Below are 14,811 nucleotides of genomic sequence, written 5' to 3' on the forward strand. Positions count from 1 at the left end.
TGGAGTCCAGAAGACAAACTTACCTCTGAGATCTGGAGCTATTGGAAACATGTTCACCAAGAGTCCCTGAGCATCAGAATCCTCAGAGGTCCAGATCTGTGAAAGAAGGTGGAGTAGAAGAGTAGAAAAAGGGCAGATGCTATGGGGGAGGTGACAGGATCTGTTAGCACATATGAGAAAATCCCTGGGAGTACCGAGTAGCATTTGGTGAAAAGTGTAGGGTTTATGGCTCTTTCAATAGCAGGCAGAAGGGAACACTCTCTTCCCTGTCACACCTATACATCTACACGCATACATGAAAACAATTGATGGAAACGGTCTTGAAACCAAAACCCCTGTGCTATGCAGCAGCTTCCCACTAGCCATCTATCTTACGTTTGGGAGATCAACTCGATGCTTGGTGATAACTTAAAGGGGTGGGATAGGGAGGGTGGGAGGGAAGGGATATGGGTATATATGTATAAATACAGCTGATTCACTTTGTTGTACAGCAGAAACTGGCACAACATTGTAAAGCAATCATACTCCAATAAAGATCTGAAGAAAAAAAAAAAGCCAAAACCCCTAGTATTGGGAAATATGATTATAAAGTGTACTTCAGATCTCTATATAGAATATTTAAATGTCATTAGATACTGATTTCTCTATTTCAAATTGAGATAATGTTTCTCTTTTTTAAGTGAAATAATGCATGTAAGATATTTAGCAGTAAGAGAAACTCACGGTGCTCAATAGGTTCTAATTTACTTCTCTTTTTCTCCTTAATGCTACCCAAGGTAGCTAGAAAACATTCTACATTCCAGGTGATATGCTGATTTTTTTATATTCATTTTTGCACTTTATCCTCACAATAGTCTTTTGTCTGCATTTTGCAGGTGCATGAATAGGGACAAGAGGGTTAAGAATTTTGTCCCAATATAGATAGCCACCCAACGTTAGAGCACAGACTCAACCTTTATGCTTTTTATGCAATACACAGTGCTGTTTCCTGATACAGACTAAAATTAATTGACAGTTTGGATTAAAAATGTATTTAGACTGAGGATTTCATGTGAAATGAAATAAGTTTTTATGCAAAGTTCTTAGATTCTTTGTTCTATATTCATGGAGATGTGTTTACTTTTGACCATGTGACATTTAAGACTCATAGTTCAATGAAGTCAGGCACAGAATACCTCCTTAGAATTACTTCATGACTTAATCCTATTGACTTCCATTTCTGTTATCTTAAAAACCTATTCCATAGTTATAAAAAAGGTGACAAGAAATAAATTAAACCTTGAAGAGTACTAATTAGACTGGATGAGGGCATGAAGGAGACTTCCTGGAGTTCTGGTTTCATAGCTGTACACATATGTAAAAATTAAATTGGCCAAATACCCTTAAGATTTTGTACATTTATTGTGTATTAGTTATGCTTCAATTTTAAAAAAACACAGAAAAGAAGGAAGGAAAGAGGGAAGGAAGGAAAGAAGGGAGGGACGGAGGGACGGAGGGAGGAAGGAAGGGAAAAAAGGAAAAGTCAAAAAAAAAGGAAAGATTACCATCATATGGCATGGAGCACAAGTTTGGGAAGAAAATCTGGTTTTTATTTGGGGCATATTATGTGTGGAGGTATGGAGTGGCAGTTGAATATATGAGTCTGGGATTCAGTCTGGAATGAAAATAAAAATTTGGGAATCATCTCTATATAGTTGATACCTATAGTTATGATATTAGATTAGATTCCTAGGAAGTGAGTGAAGGAATGTGATAAATCCAAGAATATGCTGAAGCTTGTGAAAATAAGATGCGAAGTTTTACCAGACGTGTCAAAAACAGGAGAAGAGTGGGAAATGATTAGAGTACAACGTAAACGAATGTCACAGAGACAGATGACTGTGTAACTCCTACCATTTTTTGCTATCAGAGAAATGAATCTTTAAATTCTCTATGCCAGTGCAACTACCTGAAGGAGGAAAGGAATAATTCAGTCTGTAAGGAGACAGTAACAGATCATCCAGCTGCTTGGGGAACATTGAGAAACTGTTGAAAGTGATCATGAAATAAGTGTCAGTTGATCACCATCGGTCAACCCTGAGAAATGATGAGGAAGGAGAGCCGTGTAAGGTGACTTGACATGAGAAGTGGAAGCAAAAAATCTTGAATGCTTGATATTAACCTGCGGGAAATTCCTATGGTTTAAAATATTTTCTTTATCTTCTTATATTTAAAATATTTGACTTATCAATCCAATCAGATTATACAAGCTCCTTGGAGTCATGAACAATTTTTCTCTTATGTCCCCTAAAACATTTAGCACCCTGCAGAACAATATTTGATGTTCAGGGGATGTTCGTTATGTTGAGTTGTTTCTAAACTACTTTTCTATTTCTTATATTATTATTTTTGTTTTTAAATTCTGGATGGATTTTTGGCATATTCACCCTGCAAATATGAAAAGTCAGAGCTTAAAAGGACCTTCAGAGGTTCTATGGCCCACACTCTTTTTAGCGATGGGAACACTGAAACCCCGAAAGAGGTTACAGAAATAATTAGTGCAAGTTACAAGTCTAACATTGATTCCCAGTTTCCTTCAGCCCAATTTCAGTCAGTGTTTCGCTAACACTACACTTATTCTTGAATATCATCATTTCTTATCTCTCTGCCATAATCACACTTGCCTTCATTACCTATTTGCTTATTAAGTATCAATCCCTCAAAAGATTATCTGCGGAGATTTCTCAGCATTTCCTCAAGTGTATCTTTACTTATCATTAAATTTGGTGTATGTTTGACTCGGTGCCGTATCCCAGGCCCTGCTCAACATTAGCTATTGAATAGCAATTTAATAAACGGATACATGAATAAATAAGTGAATGAATGAAAAAATCACTGAATAACTGCTACAGGAATGCATTTTGTGAGATTGACATAGATTTTTCAGAAGCCAAAGGGTTCCTCACTAAGAAGGATGTGTTGGCAAAGAAAGCCTTGATGTGCTTCCCACTACCATTGTACCTGAAAGAATACTACCTGCTCCCTAATTTCACAAAAAGAAGAGAATATTGTCATCCCCACCTCTCTGGTAAAGAGGGATTATCACTGCTGTTTCTGTGGAGAAGAAATAAGACCCAACTTCCCTTTGAAGCATAATAAATACAAGAAAGAAACATAGGTAAAGGAATCATGAAAGTTTAGTTGATTCCCAAGTCCTCTCTCTTTCTCCTTAATACAATGTTTATTATTTTAAAGTATTAAGTTGATATATTGTTTGTTTGGTGCATATAAAATTGAAAAAGAAAGTAAAATGATATAAAATGTAGTGTAAAGGAACATACCATAATATATTTATTTGATGGAACAAGAACACTGAAGTTAAAAGGCAACTCTAAGCATTGATATATATTGTTATATTTATAATTGAATATCCAACTGAATATCCAGCACTATTATGCATATCTCTGGTAAAATAAAAAAAAAGATAGTCATTCATTCAAAAAGTACATTAAATATATATTGAGAATCTACTATGTCCCATAAGTACTGCTTAGTTGCATTAGGAAAGCCTAACTTCATGAAAGGTATGAATCTCCTCAACATCTTAAAACAATGTGGGCAGATTGTATCGTGTTTTCTAAATGTAAAGAACTGGACTTCCCTGGTGTCGCAGTAGTTAAGAATCCACCTGCCAATGCAGGGGACACGGGTTCGATCCCTGGTCCAAGAAGGTCCCACATGCCACGGAGCAACTAAGCCCGTGAGCCACAACTACTGAGCCTGCGCTCTAAAACCGACAAGCCACAACTACTGAAGCCCGCATGCCTAGAGCCCATGCTCCACAATAAGAGAAGCCCATGCCCCACAACAAAGACTAGCCCCAGCTTGCCACAACTAGAGAAAGCCCGTGCACAGCAACAAAGACCCAAAGCAGCCAATAAATAAATAAATAAATAATAAATAAATAAAAACCCCATTATGGGAGGTCATCATTTTTATCAGGGATGCACATTTGATTCTGCTTTTTTATTGGCAACTTGGAGTTGTGAGTCAGGATGCTGACTTGCCAAGTTTAGGCTCAACTAGAGCAGGCAAGGATAACAAACTCAAAGTCAACATGAAAGTCATCAGTGGGGTCAAGCCAAACCACCCTACAAAAGAAAGGAAAGAAAGAAGGAAGGAAGGAAGGAAGAAGGAAAATTAATTGCATAACTCAATAATAAAAAAATGTTATGAGAAAAGACAAAGGATATGTAATAAAGTTATGTGACCATCAAAGGGATACTTTCTGCAGTATGCCAAACATTGTAAAATAGTGTAAACAAGAAAACCCAATAGAAAGATATAAAAAGTCCTTATTAGATGATAAAAAACTAAATGCAATCACCAGTAAAATATGTAAGGAGGCCTGGCTTTATATATAGATATAGAGAATATAAATAAAAAGTTAACCATTTTTCATGTATCACATTATGAGAATTTAAAGTTTAATAGTACCCAGGGTAGATGAATAAAACAACCACTTTCTTATGGGAGTACACATTAATTCAAATTTGAGGAGGACCATTTGATGATTTTTAAAATGCACATATTCTTTGATCAGCAACTTCACTTCTGGGAAATTCTTCAATAGCTATGTTTACTTTATGTGTGTGAAAATGTCTGAACAAAATAATGTGATTGCAGTATTGTGTGGAATAATAAAAAAAATTTTTAAAGTCTGCAAACAGCCTACATGCTTAAATCTACATCAAGAAGAAACTGATTAAAGACCTTATTGTGTGTCTACAGCAGGAGTCAACGACCTTTTTTTTTAAATTTTATTGAAGTACTGTTGATTTACAACACTGTGTTCATTTCTGCTGTACAGCAGAGTGATTCAGTTATACGTATATATATTCTTTTTCACATTCTTTTCCATTTCAGTTTATCACAGGATATTGAATATAGTTCCCTGTGCTATGCAGCAGGGCCTTGTTTATCATCCTATATATACTAGTTTGCATCTGCTAATCCCAAGCTCCCAATTCTTCCCTCCCCCACCCCCTCTCCCGCTTGGCAACCACAAGTTTGTTTTGTATTTGAGGAATGTTTTTTGTAAAGGTCAAATAGCAAAATTTTTAGGATTTGTGGGCCACATAAGATCTCTGTCACATAGTCTTCATTTTTTTTCTTTCATATTCTTCATTTTTTTTCTTTAATATAATATTGGCATAGACCTCTGATCTAGAGAATGAGATACTATGGTCAATAAAAATCATTCATGTGAAAAGATGGAAAAGTCATGTGACATATTGCTTGGTGAAACCAAGAAGAACAAAACATATTTTCTTTATCTAAAGTCCTTCTTATAATACTGGAAAAAATAGTATCAATCAGGCATATGTACATATATTTGCCTTTTTTCCCTCCTGTTCAAATGGGAAAATTGTCCTTGCTCCATCCAAGGCCAATCATGACACCTGTGCTCTGGATCCCAATTCCTTTTGCTAACACGAAAAGTTTTTTTGTTTTTTTTGTTTGGTTTTGTTTTTGTTTTTTATCTTTTTCCTTCATGGGAAAATTTCAAATTGTTGTGTTTATTAACTCCTTCACCTCCATTATCCCTTTTTCTCAACCCACTCCACTCGAGCTTTCATCTCCTCTATGCATCTGAAATCATTCTCCTTAAGGTAAGTAATACCTGAAAGACTTAGTAAAAGAGCACCAACATCAATTAGCCAAGGAAATAGAACAGCAGTGTCAGAGTCAGACAGACTTACATTTTAACTGAGTCCTGGAATTTTTCTAAGTGATGGTAGACTTTAGGAGTCATTTAGTTTCTTTCTTTTCCCACTCGTACGATGACAATAAGAAACAAACCTACCTTGCTGGACTGTTTCAAGGATTGTAATTAGCCTGTGTAAAGACCCTGGCAGCTCTTAGGTGCCAGTGAATGTTTAAAAGGTCACTGAATGCTTACTGGAAAGACACATTAGTGCCTGAAGCCCAGTAAGCTGAAGCACCTTGATAAAACGCAATGGGGAAAAGACCAAGTTCTGGGAGGAAAAACAAAAAAAGATCTGTCATGCTTTCTGGAAGGCCCTTCAGTTCTAACCTTATCTTTGGAAAGCAGCTTGCTTGGGACAGTGCCTGGTTTATATGATTTCCCTTTCATTTTAGCTGTACCCTCCCTTGGGCCCAACGGCCAGGGTCCTAATCAGGCAGGATCGCCCTGGAACCCAGACGCAAGTTTCTGTCCCCGCCCTCCTCCTTTACTGTCGCCTCCTTCCCTTTTGTTCTTTATTTTAATTTTGTACAGTGGAATCATAGCTGCTGCATTTTGTGAATTATGAGTGAATTTAGGGAAACATGTTTGGGACCTAATCCTTTCTTGGCAAGACTGTGGAGAATGAATATTTTTCAACATTAACACTCTTCTTCACCTTAACCAAGTAACCAAGGTTAACATCACCAGTGATAAAGTATCCATGTATCGTACTCAGTGACATGAGAGGAGGAGAAGGGCAGTTCATCTGTGGGTAGCTCACCCTAAAATCTACAACCCCTATCTAAACATGACAAAACATCAGGCAAACCCAATCTGAGGAACATTCTGCAAAATATCTAAGCGGTGCTCTTCGAAAACATCAAGGTCATGAAAGACAGGGAGAGACTGAGAAACTGTCGCAGGTAATAGGATTCTAAGAAGTCATAATGACTAAATGCAACATGGAACCGTGAATTGAACCCTGGAACAGAAAAAGGACACTAGCAAAACAGTCTGGAGTTTATAGTATTATACCAATGTTAACTTCCTGGTTTTGATCATTGTACTATGATTCTGTTAGATGTCAACATTTGAAAAAACTGAATGGAGGGTAATAAGGAACTCTCTGTTATCTTTGTAATAGAATAAATGTTATTATTCTAAACTTAAAATTATTCAAAATAAAAAATTTAAAAATCTCTTCTCATTCCTAATGTTGATAGAATATAAACACTTTAATGGCTTTATTACTTAAATAGTATGCCTTCATTTTTCCAACTTATTGTACTTATACCAAGGTTTCAAATTTTTCCCCCAAACGGCCCCATACATTTGCCACTTTGTTAGCTGTTTAATAATCTAGACTTCTCACCTGTTTTTGATTTATAAAGTACCTGCAGTATATTCTGTCTCACCCAGTCTTTACAACTTCTTTAGATGGAAAAGAGTCCTCGCTGCCACATTAAAGATGAAAAAAATGGTGACAAAGGCAGTTTGAGATTCACTTTATGGTATATGAGTTAGCGACAGCATTTTCTCAAGAACCTGGATTGGTGCAATTCAACAAACAACACTATAATGACATTATGAGTAAAGGATCTGAATAGATGTTTCTTTAAGGTATACAAATGATCAAAGCACATGAAAAGATACTCAACATCATCAGTTATCAGGGAAATGCAAATCAAAGCCACAAGGACATAGCACTTCACACCCACTAGAATGAATGGCTGGGTCAAAAAATCAGACAGCAGCAAGTGTTGACGTAGATGTGGAGAAATCAGAATCCTCATAAACTTCTGGGAACACAAAACGCTGCGGCCACTTTGGAAAACAGCCTGGCAGTTTCTCAAATGATTTGTCATAGAAATTCTACTCCTCGATACATATCCAAAAGAAATAAAAACATATACGTACAATAAAAACTTGTACATAAATGTTCATAGCAGTGTTTCTTATAATAGCCAAAAGTTGGACTAAAAATTTTAAGGTAGCAAGGAGCGACCTCCTTAAAAAAGGAATGTTTTTATGGAATGTCAACGATGGCTCAACACTTAACAATCAGATTTGAAGATTCTTTGTACCTGATCATTGGTTGATGAGATCTGTCCACTTAATAGGCAGAGGTAAATACATGTTAGTGATCTTCACTCTTGCCAGAGTAAAAACTACATTTAAATGAACACATAATTATATTTTAGATATATAATGTATAGTATAAATGTATAACAGTCCTCAAGAAATGTAGTCTCCACATATTTTGATTTGAAAAGTACATAGGGCAGGGCTTCCTAGGTGGCGCAGTGGTTAAGAATCCGCCTGCCATAGACATATATATACTACCATCTGTAGAATAGATAGCCAGTGGGAAGTTGCTGTATAACAAAAGGAGTTCAACTCGAGGATGGATGATGCCTTAGAGGACTGGGACGGGGAGGTTGGGGGGAGTCAAGGGAGGGAGGGAATACGGGGATATGTGTATAAAAACAGATGATTGAACTTGGTGTACCCCCCAAAAATATAATAAGTAAATAAATAAAATGAGAAAAAAAGTGACTATTAAAATTTGCTAGGTTTGTAAATGCATGATAAGATCTGTGAGTTAATTTTTAAAGTATAAGGAAGAATTAGGTCTCTAAATTTGTCACTTACTGAAGACTAGCACAAAGGACTTGATAACTTATTAAAGTTACAAATTTTAGTAAAGTCAAATTTTGACTTGTTACAGTCAAATATTAATTTTGTATATGCTGATTAGACTCTGAGTAATCTTGAGTACAGATGCCTCCCTCTCTCGGTGACATGAAAAAAATCATCCCTTTGACATGGAGATCACAGCACCCTCTAGTTTGAAGAGCCCAGGGCGGTCTCTGTTACTGTCAAGAGGAAGCCTTCCCCACAGCAAGGTGAAGACAGAAGCAAGAGGTGAAAAGATGACCTCTTTAAACCTCTGTGTCTCACCCTGCCTGAAGCCTGACCTCCCTGAACTTTTGTGAGCCAACACGTTCCTCCTCTATGTTTAAATTAATTTGAGTTGAGCTTCTCTTGCTTGCAAATAAAAGCTTCCTGACTCTGGTTAAAAAAAAGAAGAATCCGCCTGCCAATGCAGGGGACAGGGGTTCGATCCCTGCTCCAGGAAGATCCCACATGCCGTGGAGCAACTAACCATGTGCCACAACTATTGAGCCCATGTGCTGCAGCTACTGAAGCCCACGTGCCTAGAGTCTGTGCTCCGCAACAAGAGAAGCCACAGCAATGAGGAGCCCGCGCACCACAATGAAGAGTAGCCCCCACCCACCACAACTAAAAGAAAGCCGTGCACAGCAAAAAAAGACCCAACACAGCCAATTAGATAAATAAATAAATAAATAAATAAATAAATAAATAAATAAATAAATATCTATAGTCCTTCCCTTGAAAAGGCAACAGAAGCCTCTCTGGCTTCTGACATTTAAAAAAAAAAAAGAAAGAAAAGTACATAGGGCGTATTTTTTTTCTCAGTCTGCAAAGTTTGAAGTTCATAGCAATTTTGGGGATTCTTCAATAAAGCCATTATGTATCAGGGACAAAGTTTGGGAACATCTATTGAATAACTATTTGCAAACATAAAATATTCTCTATTACCTAGATGTATCCTCACTGGGAAAAGAGGGTTCCAAGTAAGAAAGTTGACATCTATCTTAATTTGATAGCACCTTCCAAATTAAAGTAAAATAAAATGTAAGAAACAGAAGACAGAGCTAAAATTAAAAACGTCTTCCTTTAATATTTCAGAAGTTTCCTTGCCATTCTCAATACCTTGAGATCAGTGGGAATCTAAATTATCTTACACAGAAAACAAAGTGGTATAGCTAAAAGTTAAATTTAGGAAATTGGACAGACATGTTTGGCCAGGCTCTGCCTTCTACCTGCTGTGCAACCTTGAGCAAGTTGCTTAAACTCTCTGAGCCTCAAGTTTATTATCTGTCTACAGAGATCTCTTCTACTTGGCAAACTCAGTTATGGATCACTTCACAGGTCCTCTAGCTCTTCTTATGCAAAGCCAATCATACGAGGAGCACAGGATCTCCTAGGAAGATTTTGACTAATATTCCTCCACTTGTTCCTGGGATATAGAGGTAAGGAGATTTATTGCTATAAACTAAGGTGTCCATGAAAATTACCAGGAACAAGAAACAATGAGGAGATTCCTGAGGTAAAATTACATTGAAACAAAGGGGAAATAAGGGAAAAGTTAAAACAGACATTTTTAACCAGGGTTTCATGAGTAGAATTCAGATGGTCCATATACTTGGGTAGGAAAAAAAGTACATTTAATTGAAATTCAGTATATCCATTAGTAGTTTTATGACTTTGTCACCAATAGAAATCCCACATAATTTTCTCTCATATTATACTTGTTCCAGATATCTTAAAATAATGAGGAATAATTGTTTATACTCATACTCCTACTTTGAAGTTATACTAGTTATTGCAAATGCCACTAGATCTTGTTATTTTCTATATTATGAAGATGTATCTATATCAGACTTTTGGATTTTATTATATTTTGATTTCAATGCAACTGGTTACCTTGATAATTCTATGCATGGTATTTTGTACATTTAAGAAATATTTCGAGAAAAGATTCAGAGGCTTCAATAAATTCTCAAACGTGTCCTTAGCACAAAAAAAGTTAAGAAGCCTTGGTTTAAGACAAGGGCCTACCCCTCGGACAGCTGTTTTGGGTGAGCTGGTGCTCACTCTGGTTCTGTAACCCAGCTCGGTGGTAAAGTTCTAGGAAATAATTCCACAGCCACGGAGGCTGATGAGGAAGCCCTTGGGGAGAGCACAGGGCCCCCCAGCTGTAGCCCTGAGAGGTAGAAAGAGCCTTCATGGGAACAGGAAAAACCTTTTCTTCACTAGATACATATGGTAGCAAAAAATGTTCCAGTCTTCTCACCACTGGGAAGAGAAGTTGGACTGACCATCTATTAGATAAAAGAAGGCCTTTGGTCTCTTCTGGAAATAAAACATTAGTGAAGCAATGAAAGGGAGTCACTGGAATTCATATCAGTATGGCAGTTGGGTGCTTAAGTAGCTATTTAAGTATAATACTTAAAATCAGTGGAACAAGGTCAATTTGTAAAACAAAATTACATCCAATTGTGGTGGGATTAAATGTGGTGGATAAATAGGCACCTAACTCAGTGTCCAGAATACAGAAAATGCTGGAAATCTTTTAGCATTTTTATCCTCCAATATCCCTCTATCATAGATCCACAAAAGTGGAAAGAGAGACAATTTAAAAGCAGTAGTGGTCCTGTTTCAACCAGTTTTCATTAACAATAAATAAGCACACTCACATTAAAATTTCTAATAATAATTGTTATCCCATTTTACTTATATTCAGAAATTGAGATAAAGAAATTGTCACTCTCCTGAAACCACACAGCAAGTTAAGGACCAGCCTAGGATGAAATCATGGCTTACCCATCACTTTCAGATTTACCTCACCTACTGAAAGTCTTTGAATGGCACTAAAGGAGAGCTGCCTCTAATTTTATGTGTAAGACTCCTCTACTCTCTAGTCTGTTCTCTTTGCCATTAAGAACTGTTAGGAGAGAGTTTTTTTTAAAAGACTATTGGAAACTTCAAGGTCACCCTACTGTGTGCCATGTGCCATATGTGCCAGATCTTTGGTCCTTCCAAGCTTCGTAGTTCGGGCTTGACATCAATTTTGCTCAAGCCCCAGAGATCTTGTTGAAAAGCCTTCACTGACCAGAATAATGAGAGCGCAAACAGCAATATTAAGGTTACTGCTGGGATTCTACAAACCCATAATTTGAATGCAATTTGTGAAGGTGAAGCTGTCCCTATCTCCCTTCCTTCAGGTCTGCCTTGAACTTAATTCCCCTAAATGATATTTATCAATTGTCCACTACCTGCTGGGAACAGCACTGACTCAAGATAACACGTGACGCGCAAAAGAGATACAGCCTCGGTCCTCGGGGAGCAACAGACCCACCAGGGAGACAGCCACTTTTTGAAATGCCATCTAAATAACACACACCACATAAACACAGCACACACGACCAACTATGAGAAGTGCCATGAAAGAAAAGGTTATGATTCAATAAAAGATCCTTGTGAGAAGTTGGGTTAAAATGCGAGTCAAGGAAGGAACATTTTGAGAACTAAGAATGATGCCTGTGCAGTATGGGCAGAGATTATGTGGAAAGAGTGTTCCATTAGACAGAACAGATTGAATGAAAAGCTGAAAGAGAGAAATAATGTGTTTCCCAGATCACACCTGATTCAGCTTATTTCAATACAAAGGTCCACATTCAGAAGAAGGACAACAAATCGGAACTTCTCAATGTCTAATACTCCAATATATGTTCTCATTTTTGGAAATAGTTTAAAACCACGTGGATTTCTGATATTGTTTAGGTCTGCTTGCAATTTATATTTTGTTACTTGGCTGGCTTTTGTTTTTTCTTATATGTTATTTCCTTTTTTTACTTTTATTTTTTGGCCTCCCCATGCGGCTTGTGGGATCCTAGTTCCCCAACCAGGGATCGAATCCGCGCCCCCTGCAGTGGAAGCATGGAGTCCTAACCACTGGACCACCAGGGAAGTCCCTGTTACTTGGATTTTTACAACCTTGTGTAGAGTTTATCAGCATACGTACTTTGCCTTTATGATCTGTTGGAATTATCATGAGCCCCTTTTGGGCCACTGCAAAACCAGAAATCAAAGTGGGGAACGTACCTGTGTGTTCGGCCCAGAGTTAAGCATCTGAACCCACTCCTGTTGTGCCATCTTATAAGCAACAATGGAAAGAGCCATTTTCAAAATCCTTAAATTGCACATTTATAAAATGTCAGAGATCATTCAGTCCTAATATCTCGCATGCTACTGTGGAAAACCATAACAAAAACACCCAAAAACCAACCAAACAAAACTTGCTGCTCTCTCTTATAAACATCTGTTATAATGTAGAATTTGACCTAGCAGTCATGTGCACTTTTCTCTCCTTTATATTCTGGATAGAATCTTTTGAAAATGGAGCTTCATGAAAATAATTTTATTGAACTGCTAGCTCTATGTTCTCAAATACATATCTATTCTGTGATGAGAACAATTCCAGGATGAGGCAGAACTGTCATGGTAGCTTTGAATAGCTCAGCATCTTATTTACATGTGACTATTTGTCAGGAAAGTGGATTAATTTTGTTTCTGTTTAAGTCCACTCTCTTCTTTTTTAAAGCTAAAAATAGGGACTTCCCTGGTGGCGCAATGGTTAAGAATCTGCCTGCCAATGCAGGGGACACTGGTTCAATCCCTGGGCCGGGAAGATCCCACATGCCATGGAGCAATTAAGCCCGTGTGCCACAACTACTGAGCCTGTGCTCTAGAGCCCGTGAGCCACAACTGTTGAGCCCACATGCTGCAACTATGGAAGCCCACGTGCCTAGAGCCCGTACTCCACAACAAGAGAAGCCACCACAATGAGTAGCCCATGCAACACAACGAAGACTAGTCCCTACCCGCCACAACTAGAGAAAGCCCGTGCATAGCAACGAAGACCCAATGCAGCCAAAAATAAGTAAATAAAATAAAATAAAAACTAAAAATATATCCCAATGTATTTGTGTACTCATATATTTATATTTGTGTAAAGCTGAGTAAGGACTCAAGAAAAACCTTATCCTGAATAAGCAAAACATGCATCTTGTAGTGCTGTATATTCCTCCTTGCCCATGGACTAAGGTTCAACATCAAGCATCCATTTTTTTATTTTTATTTTTTATTTTTTAATCTATTTAATTTATTTTATTTTTGGCCATATTGGGTCTTGGTTGCCGGGCATGGGTTTTCTCTAGGTGTGGTGAGCGGGGGCTACTCTTCGTCACGGGGCTCGGGCTTCTTATTGCAGTGTCTTCTCTTGTTGCAGAGCACGGTTCTAGGCGGGTGGGCTTCAGTAGTTGCACTGCACGGGCTCAGTAGTTGTGGCCCTCAGGCTCTAGAGCGCAGGCTCAATAGTTGTGGCACACAGGCTTAGTTGCTCCACCGCATGTGGGATCTTCCTGGACCAGGGCTCAAACACATGTCCCCTGCATTGGCAGGCAGATTCTTAACCACTGTGCCACCAGGGAAGCCTAGCATCCTTTTTTTTAAATCAATTTTTATTGGAGTATAGTTGATTTACAATGTTGTGTTAGTTTTCGGGTATACAACAAAGTGAATCGGTTATACATACACATATATCCACCCTTTTTTAGATTCTATTCCCATATAGGTCATTACAGAGTACTGAGTAGAGTTTCCTGTGCTCTACAGTAGGTTCTTATTAGCTACCTATTTTATATGGAGTAGTATATATGTGTCGATCCCAATGTCCCAGTTTATCCCTCCCCTGCCCCGTTTATCTTTGTGTGACTTACTTCACTCAGTATGACAACCTCTAGGTCCATCCATGTTGCTGCAAGTGACATTATTTTGTTCTTTTTTATGGCTGAGTAATATATATGTAGCATTCTTAATATTGAATGTGAGGCCCTTTACAATCCAGCCCAGCTACTATTACAGCTTTATCACCGGCTACCCCACCTCCCATTCCCTCCCCCTTTCTCCCAGCTTTACTTAACTAGTTGCTATTCTTCAAATATGCCATGTTCTTCAAAGCCTTATGCTATTCCCTCTTTCTGCTTTACTGGTAAAGCCTATTTATTTTTTTAATGACTCCATCAATAGCATCTCATGCGCTAGTAGCGTTCTTAGGCCAAGACAAAATGAATTGCTGCCTTATTTATGTTCCCCAATACTTTTACAAACACTGTTATATTACTTATCTGTTTTTATATGATCACTTGCTTACATTTCTGTCTTCCCAACTAGATTAACTTCCTCAAGGAAGTTAATAGACCCATTCTATACTTCACTTAGTTTGTGTCTCCTAGAGAGGACATTTCAGTGCCTGTCAGACAATAAGCACCAAGTTTCTGCTGAATTAAAATTACACGAGTCTTGACACTCGAAATAATGTCATTTGCAGCAACATGGATGGACCCAGAGATTGACATACTGAGTGAACTAAG

Source organism: Hippopotamus amphibius, chromosome 11 (genome assembly GCF_030028045.1).
Source record: "Hippopotamus amphibius kiboko isolate mHipAmp2 chromosome 11, mHipAmp2.hap2, whole genome shotgun sequence".
NCBI lineage: Eukaryota > Metazoa > Chordata > Mammalia > Artiodactyla > Hippopotamidae > Hippopotamus > Hippopotamus amphibius.